The sequence below is a fragment of the Phallusia mammillata genome, chromosome 3 (genome assembly GCF_965637545.1).
Source record: "Phallusia mammillata chromosome 3, kaPhaMamm4.hap1.1, whole genome shotgun sequence".
In the NCBI taxonomy this organism is placed as follows: Eukaryota; Metazoa; Chordata; class Ascidiacea; order Phlebobranchia; family Ascidiidae; genus Phallusia; species Phallusia mammillata.
This window is the reverse complement of record NC_137254.1, coordinates 18425947-18445440: the sequence shown is the minus strand read 5'-3', so window position 1 is coordinate 18445440 and position 19494 is coordinate 18425947. Positions and strand designations below refer to the sequence as shown.

General features: G+C 37.4%; 1 long non-coding RNA gene and 3 pseudogenes across 1 annotated transcript; 1 reads left to right on the top strand and 3 right to left on the bottom strand.

Annotated features, from left to right (window-relative positions):
- Positions 1 to 1595: 1595 nt before the first annotated feature.
- On the bottom strand, positions 1596 to 5207 carry LOC145218739 (uncharacterized; annotated as a pseudogene).
- Positions 5208 to 13507: 8300 nt separating this feature from the next.
- On the bottom strand, positions 13508 to 14209 carry LOC145218736 (uncharacterized; annotated as a pseudogene).
- A 460-nt stretch (positions 14210 to 14669) lies between these two features.
- On the top strand, positions 14670 to 16822 carry LOC145219779 (uncharacterized; annotated as a pseudogene).
- A 1614-nt stretch (positions 16823 to 18436) lies between these two features.
- Positions 18437 to 19009, bottom strand: LOC145219166 (uncharacterized). The gene is made up of 2 exons (XR_013857871.1): positions 18947 to 19009; positions 18437 to 18832 (listed from the first exon to the last, which is right to left on the bottom strand). It is a non-coding gene; the product is annotated as an uncharacterized LOC145219166 (long non-coding RNA).
- Between the last annotated feature and the right edge of the window lie 485 nt (positions 19010 to 19494).

Here is a 19494-nt window from a genome sequence, read left to right as displayed (position 1 = left end):
TCTGAACTGGAGTTTGTGCATTTTCACAAATATTATGTAAAATACAACAGGCCCCAACAACTAATGGTATTTTATCAATTTTAATATCTAAAGGTCGTTTTAAAATTCTCCATCGTGCTTTTAACCTTCCAAATGTGTTTTCAATCACAATGCGGGTGCTGCTGTGTTGGTGATTAAAAACTTCCTGCTTGCTGCTTAAGGTTGAGCCTGTATATGGCCTCATTAGCCAAGGAAGCATTGGGTAGACAGCATCACCCAAAATCATCAGAGGAATAGCTGTCCCACCAATAATAATGTTACCCTAAAAACAAACAAAACTAAAATGTTGAAATTTGTATACTGCCAGTTTGCATACCATGCTGGATGATTTTTCACATTTGCTAATTACAATAACTGTAATGTAGTTCTATTGTTTTGAATTGGTTCATACTTAAGCTTTTAATGTACATGTTTTATGCATTACCTTTGGCAAACTAGCAGAACGATGGTATAAGTTTGAGTTTCTCAAAACAGATGCATCATGCTCACTTCCAGGACATTTTATTGAAACATCCCTAAAACTAAAGCACAAAAGCTGTGGTATAAATTCATAAAATGTGTTTTAAAAAATGCAATCAAGGGTATGGTACTTACCGGCAGTGGCGGCTCGTGCCTAAAATTTGTGGGGGTGCTGCTCAAAATTTTAGCCTTTATTGAACATATATAAGTTGGCAATATATAGAAAACCTACATTTATAGTTTTCTAGCCATTGTTTTGTGTAGAAAAACAAGTAATACAAATCTTAATTAGAAACTGCATTGTGACGTAATTTTTGTTACGCAATAATATACACGAGTGTAAATAGCAGACGGCATCATTTGTGTATTTTGTTTACTTGCACAGCGACGGCTAAACTGTTTAGCCTAAACATCATAACATGCAGTAATAATGTGGAACAAAAACACACGTGACACAGACTCGAAACTAAGCGGTTGTAAATACGGTAAAACACAACAAGAATATAGAAAAAAAAGTAATGATTCGAAAAAGGTCGAAGTATTTCAGTTCGACAACATTTAAAAAAATGGTCATGTTTCATTTAAGTAACCTTATGGTCACAGTCAGCGTTTTCAACATATTATATGACACTTCACAGATTATAATTGTCACACAAAAAACTAGCCATACAGCTGTTTATTGGTATCATAACTGACAAATTTAACAACCACTTTACATTTGTGTCAGAACTTGTTTATTTTAACATCTTTTTTTGAATTTTTGTGTACAGACTATTATTTGTCTTTCAGATTTTTAACTGCTATAATTGCTGCTTTATTTGCTGGCAAATAGCTTATAATTGCTTTTTAAGTGCAAAACTCCTTCAAGCTTTAAAATTTACAACACTCTCACTTAAATTTAAACCATATTATTAAACCTTGTGCTTCCTTTTTACAACCAAAATGAATCATAAAGTTGTAGTTTGGGCATGATAATTGATAGCTTCTTCCTTGATTCTGTACTGACCCAGTGGGTAGACAATTGAACACACTCCGTTTATCTGACTCTAATAATTAAACTATCGCTACCTAAACAAACAACAAGAGGCAAAGCTAAATTAACGTTCCCACATTATATTTTAATAAGGCATACCACGAAAGCGCCAACTGCGGCTAAACACGCAACACAAAAGTCACCGCGCCACGAATCAACTGTGAGACATCAATTCTAATGCGTACTCTAGTCACTAGTCACTAGTCACTCTTATGATAACTCTCCAAGTTACTGATCTTAAGTCAAAATTGATGCAGATTATATAGTTTTCAGGTCACCTAGTTGTTATGCCAGCTAGTCGTAAAAACGTACGCCCGAAAAGATTAACTGTGTTCTAAACCGTAATTATACTTTAAATCGCTTATAGAATTGTCAAGTGTAACATGGCTGGAAGCAGTTTAAGACATTGCTTCACGTTAACACGTAAGGGGACGATAAAACGATAGCCTTAAGCAGTAATTGACCGATGCAGTAATAAGTAAAACAGGTTTAAATAGGTTTAACAGCCGGTCAAGCTTTTGTGTAGAAAAAGGCGAGTTATGAACGGGGTTGACCGTGATGATATGACACGACAATTACACGAATTAAAATGTTTTGAATTAAAAAGTCCAAAGTCCGATACATCACTCTCCGTCCCGTGAAATGTTTTCCGGAAGAGATTCTCCTGGATGATGTTTTCCGAATTAGTTTGTTGTCCGTTTATTGTTTCCGATTTGACGCTTCGTGCTCCAAAGTCAAATGTTGATTGTGCCGAAATTTTTGTCCATTTGATATTCTTGCTTGATGGATATCACGCTGTGTGGTGATAACTTGTTCGTAGTTATTGATGAACTCCAGTCGACGAAGTCTTTTGTATTTTCGAACGTCATCACGTGGAGATCGAATGGAGTTGTGATAGAATGTTGCTTGATGCGATTCGAACAGTTGATCCGGTGATTCGAACAATTGAATTCGTACGTTGATTTTTGAACGTCTGTAATCTAAACTTAACATTTCGCGCGGCAAATTTTCACACCAATGATTATATAAGGGCTTTTTTTCAAAAGGGATATAAGGATAATTAAGTATATATATATATACAATACGATTAAAAAGGCGCAAATTCTAAGTACTATGTAGGTTTGTGATATACAAATAAAAATAGTTTTGACATTTGACAAGTGTTTCTGCTTCCAATTCTTGTAAGAAATTAAACGAGCTGCCGTACTTTTCAGAGTTTTTGCTAAGCTTTTTTACGGTTTGACGCGTAGCTGTGCTGGCGACTTGATTTTACATGTGAAATTTGGCTTTGCAGCCTCCCACTTGTAAGGGTTTTGCAGTGCTTTTGCAATCTGCGGTTGTGAGTTGTTGGGTATCATTTTGAGGTATTACTCTCGCCATTTCGACCGACAGGCCAATCTATGACAGATTATTATATTTTCGCGCTGCCGCCGAGGCAAGGTAAGGATTTTTAGGCAATCAATCTCGTTTGAGTTGCAATTGCTTTTTAGGCGGTATTTGGCCTAGCGACTGAGCAGCAATGCTGCTTTGAGCTGTGCTCATTGAATTATAAAGTTCAATATGAACCAGTGGCTTGGCGTTCGATGAACGCGTGCGCGCGGCGGCGCTATAGTGTCAAGGCCATTTGCATTTGCTTTTACATCTTTCCGATTTATTACTGTAGCATTCTCCTGCATTTTTCCTTGGCACGTTTAATTGATTAAACACAATTTCATATTTATCGTTTTGGTTTCACATATAGTCATGTCAAATCTAAAATTATTTTTATACAGGGTCAACCTACTAGGTACTTAGAACGAATGTTCTGATCGTTTTTTGTCCAATATCAAGGTAGTTGTAAGAAGGCCAATTTACGAGGTTCTTAGAATGCTTATAGCTGTATTGGCGTGAGCAAGGCCAATGAAAATTAAAGTACTTACTGTGCTTGACAATTCGTCGTCAGTATCGGTAGAAGTCGTCTGAACCTCATGTAGCATTGATCTTTCTGTAAAACTACACTCAAAAAAACAAAACATTAAATCTGCAACTTTGCGACGCTAACTATTTAGAGCAAACAAACTATCATGTGAGAGTATTGGTAATAAACCAAACAAGAACATGCTTATCTATGAATGATAACGGTCTGCAAACTTTCTATGCCCTAATGACCAACTTTCGCTTGTTTGTCTATAGCGAGAAGCAGTCAATCCCTAAGGTGCAAGGACTTACAGACTATTGGGTCAGACGTGTAGTGAGAAGTAGTAAAAATGAATTGCTGCCTTAGGCGCATGCGGCCCCAATTACCGCAATCACGTACGAGAGAGACGAGGATTTCTAATTAAGTAGACAAGTAGATTATTATTAGACCGTATCAAGCATAAGTGTGACATTTCTTAGTAAAAATTATAGTTAAGACATGTACAGTTGCTGCATTTTAAGATTAGCAATCGCAAGGTAGAGATTAAAAGTAAGGGGAGTAGGCAATTTCGTAGTAAGGTAATCAAATTCGTCCGTAAACAATAGTCAATCAATAATTATACTTACCTGCTGCTATCCTATTCTCAGATCGCCTGCGGACCTAAACAAACCGGCGTTTCGTCTGACGAGTTGCTGGAATCGGCACGCGTCGACAATGACACTTTCATTGCCGGCGACAATTGTGTCCTTTTCGGTCACTTTGATAGACTGAAAGTTCGTTGGTTCGCTAAACGATGCGATTTCATACGCGTTTTCAGCCAATGCATCAATGGACAAACCGTAATCAGGCGCCAAAATCGACTGGTTTAACAACTTTTCGGCGACCGGTACTAAATCTTGGTTATCGCCCTGAGGAACCAAACTATCAACAGAGACACTAGGGCGCTTACTTTCCAACGTAACATCGGGAAGCGACTCTTGTACCTTAGCAACAGGGTTAACGCCAAAAGCCTTTATGAGAGCCTGTTTTAAATCGTCATAAGAAAGACAACCACCAACAGAACCTAAAATGACATGGCTGACCTTTTGCGCTTGTGCCTGGTTCAACACAGAGACAATTAAACAGAATTTCTCAGCGTCGGACGTTACCTGGTGGCTTTGGAAAATCTTTTCCACCGCTGTAAACCAAAATTTTACCGTATCTGTCCACAGGGGAGGTAAATTAAGTTCATCAATCATAAAACTAGGCGCAGAATTAATTTGATAGCGAGGTGTAGAATACTGTGCGTCACACGGTGCCTGGCTACGTGGCAAAAACGGCGATGTTACCTGGTGTCTATCTGAAAACTTTACAGAATAATTTGAGCGGAGCTCAGTCTCAGAGTAATACAATACCGTTGGTGAAATCCATGCAGACTGGACGGGCGTATTATAGCAATGCGTCGCAGCGCTTACAGAAACGGGAACGAAACTAGCAATTGTCTGCATCATTAATTTAGGCGTTGTTAACAGCGATTTTATCAGAAGATTAAATGCGCGACAATCAATTTCATCACGTCAGAGGGCGTCACCAAATTTGTACTGACCCAGTGGGTAGACAATTGAACACACTCCGTTTATCTGACTCTAATAATTAAACTATCGCTACCTAAACAAACAACAAGACGCAAAGCTAAATTAACGTTCCCACATTATATTTTAATAAGGCATACCACGAAAGCGCCAACTGCGGCTAAACACGCAACACAAAAGTCACCGCGCCACGAATCAACTGTGAGACATCAATGCGTACTCTAGTCACTAGTCACTAGTCACTCTTATGATAACTCTCCAAGTTACTGATCTTAAGTCAAAATTGATGCAGATTATATAGTTTTCAGGTCACCTAGTTGTTATGCCAGCTAGTCGTAAAAACGTACGCCCGAAAAGATTAACTGTGTTCTAAACCGTAATTATACTTTAAATCGCTTATAGAATTGTCAAGTGTAACATGGCTGGAAGCAGTTTAAGACATTGCTTCACGTTAACACGTAAGGGGACGATAAAACGATAGCCTTAAGCAGTAATTGACCGATGCAGTAATAAGTAAAACAGGTTTAAATAGGTTTAACAGCCGGTCAAGCTTTTGTGTAGAAAAAGGCGAGTTATGAACGGGGTTGACCGTGATGATATGACACGACAATTACACGAATTAAAATGTTTTGAATTAAAAAGTCCAAAGTCCGATACAATTCCAAATGACAACTGAGAAACTGTTTTTCTATTTAGTAGTACTAGCACTGCAAGTGCAAGTCTTTTGGAAATAATGGTGTTCCTAACAAAGGTTTGCATCCAAACTGTTTTGCCTTTGAAGGACTCATGGAAACAGCAAAAAGGATTTTTTATCCTAGTAATTTCACTTGTCAAAACATCATCTAGATTATTTTCAAAGTAATCATGAACATCAGATCTACAGAAACATTTTCATTTCAGTAACTAGCATTTCTTTGTCAACAATAGGATATGTGCTTGGTGGTCACTACTATCTTGTCTGTAGAATGTTCATTCTTAAGAAACACTTCCTGTGAAGCAATTTAGCAGCTACTGTTTAGACAAACAGTACATGTCCATTATATCAATACTCATCTTTTTCATCATGTCCACGTAAGGGAGTTTCAAAGTTTCCACAGAACAAAATGCAGTCTATTATTTTGGACAAAATTTCACGATTTTTTTCCACTTTTTTGTTGTGTTCAATAATTGAAAGTCTATATACGCCTCACTAAGTTTTTCATTAATATTTACAGTTCCCAAAAGTGGAAGTGAAACATCATTGTCCACATGCTTCTTTGACTTCTCATGTTTTTCTGCTTTCTCACCTATTTTGGCTACATTTGTAAAACCATCTTTTGTCCAGCATTTTTCATCACCTCCAAACAGCAAACATGGAAAACAGAACAGTACATTTTTAACTTCACAACCACAAAGCCATTTTTTCTTTTGATACCATTCAGAATTAAAACTGCGTATATATTTCTTGTTGTGGCTCCTTCCTGGCTGACAAAGTTGAATATCAGGCGTTGGACGTCCTTTTTTCTTTATACTTACCTTTTCAGCACTTGATAACTGCGAAATCTTAAGTTGCTGAAGCTCACTTACAGTCACCGAATCAGAATCTTGAAAAGCCATGATTAACCTTTCAATCAAAAACTGTAAAAATGATTAAAAAAGAATAACTGTCGTACTGTACTCATTGTCGAACCTGATGGTACACGTGATTTGCTTTGGCACACAATAAACGCGGAACAGACAACTACTTCCGGGTGCCCAGGTCACACGCTACGTGATTGGTGGAGCTGCGCGAGCCGCAGCACCCTGGCTCCTATTTCGCCCAGCATGTAGCTTTTCAAAGTGCGCATGCGCAGAACCGCAAAACGTCATGAAACGTCACGAAACGTCAGAAAACTGGAGCTGCAGTTCCAGCATAGATATACATTAGTGTTTAAAAAAAAAAAATTTTAATGAAAAAAAAGGTGATTAGGGCGGAAATTATGCTTATTATATATTGCTAAGGAATAAAAAAATAAAAATAATGAAAGTTATTTGTAATATTATGGTAGGTGTATTAAGTAAAAATATTTAGGGGGTGCTGCAGCTCCGCAGCACCCTAGCACGAGCCGCCCTTGCTTACCGGTATTGGTTGTCAGCCACAGCTTGAAGAACCATTGAATGAAATCTCTTTCTGTTCAAGAAGTCTCTTGAACCTTGACTTGGTGCTCTCACTGCAATATGACACCCGTCTATGGCACCATAGACTTGTGGAAATCCAGTCTTTTGGAAATTGCTTTCAGCAATGTTTTTAGCCTCTTCGTTGTTTGGCATTTGTATGTATATATTTTTCATCTTTGCCATAGCTTGACAGAACCTGTAGTTTTTTAGCATTACTGGAGGTTTCATTAATTTTTCTCTAACATTTGTTGCTTTACCTGTGTACAAATCTGTGGACAGAAGTTTTATGCACTCCAAACAGAGATCCTACAACTCTGAATTCACATGTAGATGCCAATTTGTAAATAGCGATTGCCACTCTCATGTCCACAGGGATAGGTTTTCTTACCCAATTTTCATCTGCAGTTGTAAGTGGTATCAGATAAAAAAAAAAGTTTGATTAAAACTTACCTGGTTCCAAATCATCCTTTACCAAGTTCACAATATTATCAAAAGTTGATTTTCTCATTCTGAAGTTTTCAATCCACTCATTATCTGACACACTTGTCAAAAAATGTGGCCACCATTCTGATGATCTGATGTTTTTAAATCATTGCAATTATATTCCTGTAAAGCCTAAATAACATTTTAACGCACCTGTTTCTCATCCAAAAACGACGTTGACTAGTCTGATCAACTTTTTCTAAAATGGCCAACATGTGCATTTTTCGTTGCTGAATTAAGTCCTTGTATACTAGCAATACCCCGACAACCACGACGTATACAATTAATTCTATCTCGTTTTCATCCATTGTGCTAGTAGAGTAAATGCTGCATGTTAAGAACCAGGCTACTGTTAACTGAAAATCTGTGTAACGAAGAAAGACAGTAAACAGGTCGTCGGTAGTAAAACAGCCTCTGTTGAAAACAAAATACTCCACTTCAGCTCAAACGGTGCGCAAAGTACCATTTTCGCGTACATAATTCGCAAAAACAACTCACTACACATACATGGCCTAAACTGAGTTTAAACCACCCGAATTAGATGGCCCAAAAATTTTTGATTTGGGCCTAGTAATTTTGCTGCGTCATGTTTTTCACTTACTACGTTTTTCACTACTAATACAACGTTTCCATGTCGCGAGTTTGGGCCGAGTATTTGGGCCATGTGACCATATTTGGAAGTGAAAAACATGACGCAGCAAAATTACTTGGCCAAAACCGAATTTTTTTAGGCCATCCAATTCAGGTGGTTTAAACCAAAGAACCCTATAAAGAGGAAGGTCAACTAGTGTTTGTTCTTTTATGACGTTTGGCGTCGTCAAGCTTGAATGACACTTTATTAAACTTCCCGGGCTTACATTAAACTGTACAGTAACTTCGCTAAAAATAGAGGATTTGTTTGAATCTCTTGTAAACCAGGCATTGTAAACTATAAATAATCAATTAAATTTGCCGAAGGAGACCTTTTATTAGAAAATATGGACGATGACATGTCTGAACAATCGACAAGTCGTAAGTTTGAGGCACATTCGTTTACCACCAGACGCCACGAAAAAATAACTGCAATCGCGGACGCCCTATCCTAAAGTTTGAATCACTGTGTAACTAATCTTGCAATAGATTTGTTGGAAACGTTTTCAAAGAATAAAAAGGGAGAGGAAATCGTTGCAAAATTTCCGTTGCTGTGCAATGATGCACAAACGTATTTTTTAGACGATGTTTTCTATCCAGTGGCTGCAGAGTGCTTGTTGACCCTTCTACAACATATTATCATTAAGAAAGAACTGCCAAGAGTACCTTCTTATGGCCAAATAAAAGCATTTAAAAATGACACTTTAGAGTATATTGGAGGCTATTTAATCAGAAAAACAACAGTGAAGTTTCCAGAGATGACAGAAGCGCTTGAGTGCACGTGTAATTCATTTCCACATGGAAAAAGCTTTTGATTCTTTAAGATATCCTTCAGATGACTTTTTATTCTCTTTGCAGCATATATATTTAAAGATTTTGAAGCAAACTACGAACAGCAAGTTAACAATATTAACTGCAATAATGTTGGTCAAGAGATAATATGACATTTACTTCGAAAACTTTAATGTTTAAATTTCTGACATGTCGGATGAAGATCCTTCAAATGTCTGCAAAATGTTATCTTATGTTGTGAGTTGTCGCATGCATTTGCCAAAAAGTTGTTGGAAAAAATGTACACAGGAGCAAAAAAACAATTTAAGAAAGGGCTATAGAGGTGAGCTAAAGAAAAAAATAGCTGTACTGGCTCCTCAGAAGCTGTAGTCCAGGCATTTTTTTCATATGTTGTGTTTCTGCCCTTTATGTGTTTTATTATTTTACGTTGGGTCTGTGTTGTATTCCATATGAAACTTCACCCAAGTGGCCTCTGTAATTTTTAACTATGTATCAATTATGCCAATGTAAACACTGTTAATTTTTTTAGAGAGTTTTAACAAAGTAGCATACCAAGTTTCCAAAAAATGCCTCCAAGTTGTCTTGTGTAAAAGTATGAAATCAAACATATATATTTAATGTCATCTCCTTGAAGTAATTGCCTAGACTAGACTTTTCTATGTACTTATTTGTGGTAAATATTAGTCCAGTACTGGAGTTGCCAAATAAGGTTAAACAAGAACTGCTACTATACTACTTTCCACGACAGTAATTTGTTAACAAACTTTTGCAAAAAAGATATCCTTGCATGTCAAACACTTTTCAACCTAATGTTTCTGTTGCAAGGCCTACTTTTATTTGTGCAAATAGGAATAACTTTACAAGTGATAAAAAAACTGCCTATTGTGTAAAATGTGAATGACATTCTACAAACGCTGGTTACCGCTATTTTATTTGTTATTCTGCAGCACAATGCAATGAATGGTTTATTTGCAATATCAGTAGTTCCCTTGTGTCTATGCATATTGTAGTGCTAACAAAAATGGCCATTTAAAACAAGTACTGCATTGGTAGCATCACATTGTCCTGATTGAATTTGCTGTATTTTACTTTATCTAACTTTTGAGCTTTAATTCCTAATTTAATAATGTTAAATTGTAATTTCCGAACATCCATTGTGTTGAGCAAGGTTTAACACATGAAAATCTCACTATTTGTTTTTATTGTGTAGTGAGTGTAGTGGCAATTTGTGCCATACAAGCAAATAAAGATATAACTATCACAACCAACTTTGAAATTACAAAATAGTTTAGTTGATATGAACAGAGCCAAAAACAGCAATTTTGGTCAGCACAAGATGATGCACATGACATAATACATCCTCTTGTCTGAAGGAAAGAGCCATTTTCGTTTAATTTATGCTATAAATGCATGCAAAGTGCAAACTACTTTAAATTGCACTAACAAAATATAAACCCATGCAAATGATTATTCTTATGCTACAGCCAAATTAGGGTTGGGAGCAACAGAAGGTTTGTCCAGTGGCATAGTTGCTACTTGCTAGACCACTTAGAAATTTAGTGATAGCGAGCAGAAAATTAGTCAGGTACGTTTCTTTCTGTGCTCGCGTTCTTTTTCACATTTTGCGAGATCAGCCAAAAATCGTTTTGCATCTGTACTGACCCAGTGGGTAGACAATTAAGAACACACCGTATATCTGACTCCAATGATCAAACTATCGCTGATTAAACAAACCTAACAAGACGCAAAGCTAAATTAACGTTCCCACATTATATTTCAATAAAGCATGCCACGAAAGCGCCAATTGCGGCTAAACACGCAACACAAAAGTCACAACGCCAACGCGTGAGCTACACCCAAGCACGTTATTGTAACTAATGAACTTGGTAACCTAGGGTAGCTCTAGGTAACTCTAGATAACTTAAGGTAACTGATTTTAAGTCTAAAATACGTCTATATTTATAGCGTTCAGGTCATATCTCGTTATCACGGGCATAGTCGTAAAACGTACGCCCGAGAAGATTAACCGTGTTCTAAACCGTAATTATTCTTTAAATCGCTTATAGAAGTGTCAAGTGTAACATGGCTGGAAGCAGTTTAAGACGTTGCTTCACGTTAACACGTAAGGGGACGATAAAACGATAGCCTTAAGCAGTAATTGACCCGGTGCAGTAATAAGTAAAACAGGTTTAAACAGGTTTAATCGCCGGTCAAGCTTTTGTGAAGAAAAAAGGTGAGGTTTGACCGAGTTTGACCGGGACAATATGACACGACAATTATACGAATTAAAATGTTTTGAATTAAAAAGTCCAAAGTCCGATATGTTTTGCATGAAAAGTCCAAGGTCCGATACATCACTCTCCGTCCCGTGAAATGTTTTCCGGAAGAGATTCTCCTGGATGATGTTTTCGAATTAGTTTGTTGTCCGTTTATTGTTTCCGATTTGACGCTTCGTGCTCCAAAGTCAAATGTTGATTGTGCCGAAATTTTTTGTCCATTCGACGTTCTTGCTTGATGTTTGGATATCTCGCTGTGTGGTGATAAATTGTTTGTATTTGTTGGTGAGCTGCAGTTGACGAAGTTACTTGTATTTTCGAACGAGATCATGTACAAATGGAGTTGTGATGGATTGTTGATTGTTGAGTTTCGAACAGTTGGCTCGGTGGGATTCGAACAGTTGAATCCGTACGTTGATTTTTTAACGTCTGTAATCTAAACTTAACATTTCGCGCGGCAAATTTTCACACCAATGATTATATAAGGGCTTTTTCAAAAGGGATATAATGATAATTTTTACAAGTGTATATACAACACGATTAAAAAAAGCGCAAATTCTAAGTACTATGTAGGTTTGTGATATACAAATAAAAATAGTTTTGACATTTGACAAGTGTTTCTGCTTCGAATTCTTGTAAGAAATTAAACGAGCTGCCGTACTTTTCAGAGTTTTGCTAAGTTTTTTTACGGTTCGACGCGTAGCTATGCTGGCGACTTGATTTTACATGTGAAATTTGGCTGTGCAGCCTCCCACTTGTAAGTTTGGCAAGTTTTGCAGTGCATTTGCAATCTGCGGTTGTGAGTTGGTGAGTCGCTTTTTGTAGTATTACTCTCGCCAATTTCGACCGACAGGCCAATCTATGACAGATTATTATATTTTCGCGCTGCCGTCGAGGCAAGGTAAGGATTTTTAGGCAATCAATCTCATTTGAGTTGCAATTGCTTTTAGGCGGTATTTGGCCTAGCGACTGTGCAGCAATGCTGCTTTGAGCGGTGCTCATTGAATTATAAGGTTCAATATGAACCAGTTTAATTGGCGTTCGATGAACGCTAGCGCAACAGGGCGCTTATGGTCCCAAGGCCATTTGCAGTTGCTTTAACATCTTTCCGCTTTATTACTGTAGCATTCTCCTGCATTTTTCCTTGGCACGTTTAATTGATTAAACACAATTTCATATTTATCGTTTTGGTTTCACATAGAGTCATGTCAAATCTAAAATTATTTTTATACAGGGTCAACCTATTAGGTACTTAGAACGAATGTTATGATCGTTTTTTTTTTCATATCAATGTAGTCGTTATACGAGTGAGGGTCAATCTACGAGGCTTAGTTACAGACGCTTCTGGTTATATTGGCATGAGCGAGGCCAATGATAATTAAAGTACTTACTGTGCTTGACAATTCGTCGTCAGTATCGGTAGAAGTCGTCTGAACCTCATGTAGCATTGATCTTTCTGTAAAACTACACTCAAAAAAACAAAACATTAAATCTGCAACTTTGCGACGCTAACTATTTAGAGCAAACAAACTGCCATCTAAGAATATTAATAATAAGTCAAACAAGAACATGCTTATCTATGAATGATAACGGTCTGCAAACTTTATGTGCCTTAACGACCAACTTTCGCTTTTATGTCTATTGCGAGAAGCAGTCAATCCCTATGAGCAAGGACTTACAGACTATTGGGTCAGACATGTAGGTATAATGTAATAAAAATGAAATAATTGTTGCCTTAGGCGCATGCGGCCCCAATTACCGCAACCACGTACGAGAGAGACGAGGATTTCTAACTAAGTAGACAAGTAGATTATTATTAGACCGTATCAAGCATAAAGGTAACATTTCCCAGTAAAAATTATAGTTATGACATGTACAGTTGCTGCATTTTAAGATTAGCAATCGCAAGGTAGAGATTAAAAGTAAGGGGAGTAGGCAATTTCGTAGTAAGGTAATCCAATTCGTCCGTAAACAATAGTCAATCAATAATTATACTTATCTGCTATCCGATTCTAAGATCGCGCGCGGATCTAAACAATCCGGCCTTTCGTCTGACGAGTTGTTGGAATCGGCACGCGTCGACAATGACACTTTTATTGCCGGCGACAGTTGCGTCCATTTCGTTCACCTTGGAAGACTGAAAGTTTGTTAGCTTGCTAATCAACCCTATCTGATCAGCTTTTTCAGTCAACACATCAATGGACAAACCGTAATCAGGCGCCAAAAACGACTGGTTCAACCACTTTTCGGCAACCGGTTCTAGATCTTGGTTATCGCCCTGAGGAACCAAATTATCAACAGAGACACTAGGGCGCTTACTTTCCAACGTAACATCGGGAAGCGACTCATTTACCTTAGCAACAGGGTTAACGCCAAAAGCCTTTATCAGAGCCTGTTTCGTCATACGAAAGACAACCACCAACAGCACCTAAAATGACGTGGCTGACCTTTTGCGCTTGTGCCTGGTTCAACACAGAGACAATTAAACAGAATTTCTCAGCGTCGGACGTTACCTGGTGGCTTTGGAAAATGTTTTCCACCGTTGTAAACCAAAATTTTACCGTATCCGTCCACATGGGAGGTAAATTAAGTTCACCAACTTCAAAAGGCGCAGAATTAATTTGATAGCGAGGTGTAAAATACTGGGCATCACGCGATGCCTGGCTACGCGGCAAAAACGGCGATGCTGCCTGGTCTCTATCTGAAAACTTGACAGAATAATTTGAGCGGAGCTCAGTCTCAGAGTAATACAATACCGTTGGTGAAGTCCATGCAGACTGGACAGGCGTATTATAGCAATGCGTCGCAGAGCTTACAGAAACGGAAACGAAACTAGCAATTGTCTGCATCATTAATTTAGGCGTTATTAAAAGCGATTTTATCAGAAGGTTAAATGCGCGACGATCAATTTCATCACGTCGGGCTCAACAAATTTGTACTGACCCAGTGGGTAGACAATTAAGAACACACCGTATATCTGACTCCAATAATCAAACTATCGCTGATTAAACAAACCTAACAAGACGCAAAGCTAAATTAACGTTCCCACATTATATTTCAATAAAGCATGCCACGAAAGCGTCAATTGCGGCTAAACACGCAACACAAAAGTCACAACGCCAACGCGTGAGCTACACCCAAGCACGCTATTGTAACTAATGAACTTGGTAACCTAGGGTAGCTCTAGATAACTTAAGGTAACTGATTTTAAGTCTAAAATACGTCTATATTTATAGCGTTCAGGTCATATCTCGTTATCACGGGCATAGTCGTAAAACGTACGCCCGAGAAGATTAACCGTGTTCTAAACCGTAATTATTCTTTAAATCGCTTATAGAAGTGTCAAGTGTAACATGGCTGGAAGCAGTTTAAGACGTTGCTCCACGTTAACACGTAAGGGGACGATAAAACGATAGCCTTAAGCAGTAATTGACCGGTGCAGTAATAAGTAAAACAGGTTTAAACAGGTTTAATCGCCGGTCAAGCTTTTGTGAAGAAAAAAGGTGAGGTTTGACCGAGTTTGACCGGGACAATATGACACGACAATCATACGAATTAAAATGTTTTGAATTAAAAAGTCCAAAGTCCGATATGTTTTGCATGAAAAGTCCAAGGTCTGATACACATCTGACACCTTGTGCCTTCGCAAAACTTGCAGACATACTACATCCTGGCACTGCGCAGTGCGTGATCCCCATTTTACTTGTAAAATGCACTCTTTAGCAATAAGATTTTCTGTTTCTCAACCTAAACACCACCTCTGTGCTGCATTTAATAAAGTGTCATTCATGCGTGACGAGAACAATGAGTCAGCCGGTAGATACTTTAACACCAAAAACTAGCGGCACTGGAGTCCGGTTCACTTTAGGTCAAATGACAAATAGTTTATGAAAGTTTATTTCTGTTGTTTAAACCACTGGAATGCAACTGTTGCTGTAGTGTAGTGGAAAAAACAGTGCTTCATGCGCACAATTTTTGGGTTCAAATCCCGTTTAATTTTTGTGTTTTTTTTTTCTTTTTTTGCAGACTTGTAGAAATGCCTGCGGTTAGGGCTATTCGGGTCAGGTGAAGGTTTAAAATCATAAATAACTTCAAAAACAAGCTTTTTCAAACGTTTGACCTGACGTTACCTTCTTGACCTAAAGTGAACCGGACGCATATTTCCAAAATGTTTCCGAATTCGAACCACAGGGCTTTTTAAGCCAATCACAAAGGCGGATTTTCCCGGGTCATGTGACTTTTTAACCAATCAGCCTAGTCGACTCATTTAACCAATCAGACGACAGCTTGCGTAGTAACCAGTCAATCTGCCTTGAGTCACAATATTTGAAAGTTAAGGTTGTGCGTGGTTTTATTATTGTATTACTAAAATATAAGCATTTTAAAAGGCATTTTTGATAATTACTTATAAGCTTTTTTTGTAAATAATCATCTGATATTGTTAAGTGGATTCCCTGCAGCAAATGGTGGAACTTGGAGAAAAATTAGTAACAAAAGGAAATGAAGAAATGGTTTTTAGATTAACCTTACAATCAGCAAAAGAATGGGACGAGTGGCTTGAGTTTTTTTGTGTATTTTCTATTACTAGCTGGAATGAATACAAAACATTTCTCAACCCTAAAATATTTTGGGGAAACCTTTAAATGCCATCTTAATCAGTTTTGCCAACAGGAAGCTGGTGTATCAAATTCAACACTTTGTGTCCTGTGTCTATGGATGTTATGATCAAACTTTACACCAAGTCAACTAAACATCACATTAGTTGGTTTCTACTCATCCATGTATAGTAAGTGTGACAGTTAACCACAATCACTTGCTTAAAGCTGCCGGAAACCTTGGTTAGCTAAACATCAGTGAATCTACTAAAAAGATTTTCTTCCTGTATTTTTGGCAATGATTGTCAGTGTCTCAAGCATTACAAACCCATGAGACCAATTAAAGTTGCTTGTTACAGATGGAATAAGTGCAGTCACTAACAACTGCCATAATCCAAAACCCTGCTCTGTGTACTATCTCTGAGATCAGTGGCATAAATGTAACTTTTGGGCATAAAGTGGTATAAATTTGTTTTGTGCCATACAGAAGTTTGTTGAAGAATCTGAGGCTAAGATCCGCTTTGAAAGAATCCACAAAATGATGTTACAATCTTCTGAGATAGTGTTTGTGGCTTCTACAACCAATCTGGATCAGACTAATGCCTCACTTACAGTCCTGTTATGTGGTAGTCCAATTGGGGATGTATCAGGGATCAGCACCTCAGAAGCAAATGTATGCGGGCATTGCATTGGGTCAGGAGCAGGCACCATCTGTGGAATTCTTTAGTGATTTGGCCACTACACATCTACATTAGATCATGGTGGCTGTTCAAATGCCATGAAAATCAATCCAACCGCTTCATTGTCTGATAGCATTGCTGGACCATTTCATAAACCAGTGACTGTCCGGATGTCCGGACTACACTGCAGAGAACTTTTCTTAAATTTAATAGTGTTCTGAGTTTATAAAGACCAAGAACTCTAGTGACTCGTTGCTGTTAGCGCCCCTCGTTTCTTCAACGAGATTCCAACCTCTCAGGCCCGCTTTTTTACCAGGTACAGCTGCTGCGTTTTTTTACCGTTGCCCTCCACCTGTTAGTATCATTTTAGCGTATTTTCAACCGCTAGGTTTTCGCAGCTGTGTCCTGTGTTTGTCGTGCCATTGTATCGTCATAACTTACTATGCTTGTCGCGTTCAAGTGCACGTGAACAAAATAAAATACGATACGAAGATACGATACGACTTTAATTAAAAGGAAACTAAAAAAACATTAGAAAGGTTTAAGAACTCTACCTCTTCTGCTCATTTCGTTGCACAAATAAGATCAGCACTTCATTCATTTGGAAGAAACTCAATTGGCAGCCGCAATGCTTGGAGCAAAATACATTGTGTTTTTTTGGTACTGACATTAAAATTATATATTTTCTTGGTATGGTTGGTACAAAAATTCATTTCCTTTTGTGTTTTACTTTTTTTCTTGCAGCTTTTCCATGTATTTTTGTATAAATTGTTAAATGGTCTTGGATAAAATTGTTACTGCTGGTAGATATCATATTGCTTACTATTATTACCTAATTTGGTTTGTAATTTTGTAGATTAGGGCAATTGGCTTTTGATTAATTTATTGGATTGTAGGTTGGGCTATTTGCTATCCGAGAACCTGCATGGATGCATAATCATATTTGCTGTTTAACAATTAGAATTGACTTTTCCATGCTCCAACGTGATTACCTATAGCTTAGTGTGCTTTAAGCCACCAGAGCTTAGGCCTGTATGTCTGGAATCAAGGAAGAGCAGTTGCACTGCCCAAACAAATAAAACCTTGAGAAGGGATGGACTACATGAAAGGGCAGGGCAGATCGGAGACATCAAGCAATCCAATTTAAAAGGCATTTGCTTGACATTTAGCTGTAACTAAAGTTATTGTACAAGTAAACATATTGACTATCATGCAGAATGTGATACCAATAGATCATTGGATCTACTTTATAGAACTGTGTTGACTGATTATTATTAACTGTGGTTACCGCATGCATAATAAACAAACTTTTGGAGGACTGTTGAAATGAGTGATATAATGTTTTAATTTAGGTACAACTGTTTTGTTCCACATAAAGAATTGCAAATAAATAAACTAATGTAAACCATGAAGGAAAATAAATAGCCTGTGTAGCAAAGACAAGACAAACTAATTTAACTTGCTGACAAATAAGACTGGTCATATAGAGTGCTGTCAATAGCCAACCTTGCTAAGCCTAATTTAGAGCATTGTAGGTAAAAAGGTGTTTTGTTTCATACATGAGATTGCAAATAAAAAAAACTGGTGTAAACAAGAAAAGATAATATAACTGAGAAAAAGCTGCTCACATGAGGTGAGATAAGGAAAATAAATTTCTGACACTGCTGCATAGCTGTTTTTAGGTGGTAGCTATTCTGTACATTTTTTGTGACTATTATCATTTCAATGTCACAAGAAAAACAATGAATATGCTAGCACAAGTAATTCTTCTCATCATTTACTTTATACTGTAGTAGTCTTTTTTAATCCTGCATTTGCTCTCAAGCACACTACTTCAATTTGCTATTCAAGATCACTTCTGTTTTATTGTAAACTTACGACAAAATTCCAGCATGCACAATAAAAATAACATATATTGGTGGCACAGAACAACATTCAAAACTGAAAATACTGGGAGTTGTTTGGAACAACTATGCAAATGGTGTGCCTAGTGTACACTTATGTCAGAACTGCACTGTGTACAATTATAAACCATTCTTCTTTGTAGATTAGGAACAGTTTGTTGATCCCAAGGTATGGCATGCATAATGTGTTAAATTGCGTTGATCATAGGTGCTTGCACTAGAGACAATGAGGCATAATACACTGTTTTTATGCCATGCAAACTTGCCTGCATGCAGTGCTCATCATATACAAAGTAAAATTTCAACATCGATTGATTGAAGGGGATGCGTTGCTATCCTAAACAAACACATACCATTAATAATAGAAAATATTTTGCACAAAAGCTATTTTACACTCAATAAAAATGATGTGTGTATAATTTACTGCTATATATAACCTAATAAACATTACCTTCAGTTCAAACATCTAAAATGCATGAGTCTTCACCATGTTCTGACTTGTAAAAACGTTTTTTTGAATATAGAGTTCTTTGTTTAAACTCAGTTTAGGCCATGTATGTTTTGGGCCATGTTTTTGTTGTGAACCGTTTACATGTATTGCAAGCTTGAAAATGCCGAACAGCGCATTTATATTCGAAAGTTGAGTTAAAACATTATATCAGAGCTTAATTTGGAACTGAGAAGTACTTTTGCCAACGGATGTATATTGCTAACATCCAGTATAGTGACATTACAGCAGATTTATACATATAAATATGAACAGAATTGAATAATAAGTTGTGCAACCTGTACGCCATGAATTATCTAAGGACAAGATTCAGCACCACGAAATCACATTTCGTTTCTGTTGGCAATGTCAGGAAAACCTGATGATACTTAATTTTATAAGATACAGGTGAGTGAGTTAAAAGTTAACAAGTTCCACCACTTTTGCTATTTTAACATAGTTTGCATAAAATGCCCTGGCAGGCAACATGAAGCAGCTTAATCTAAAACAGT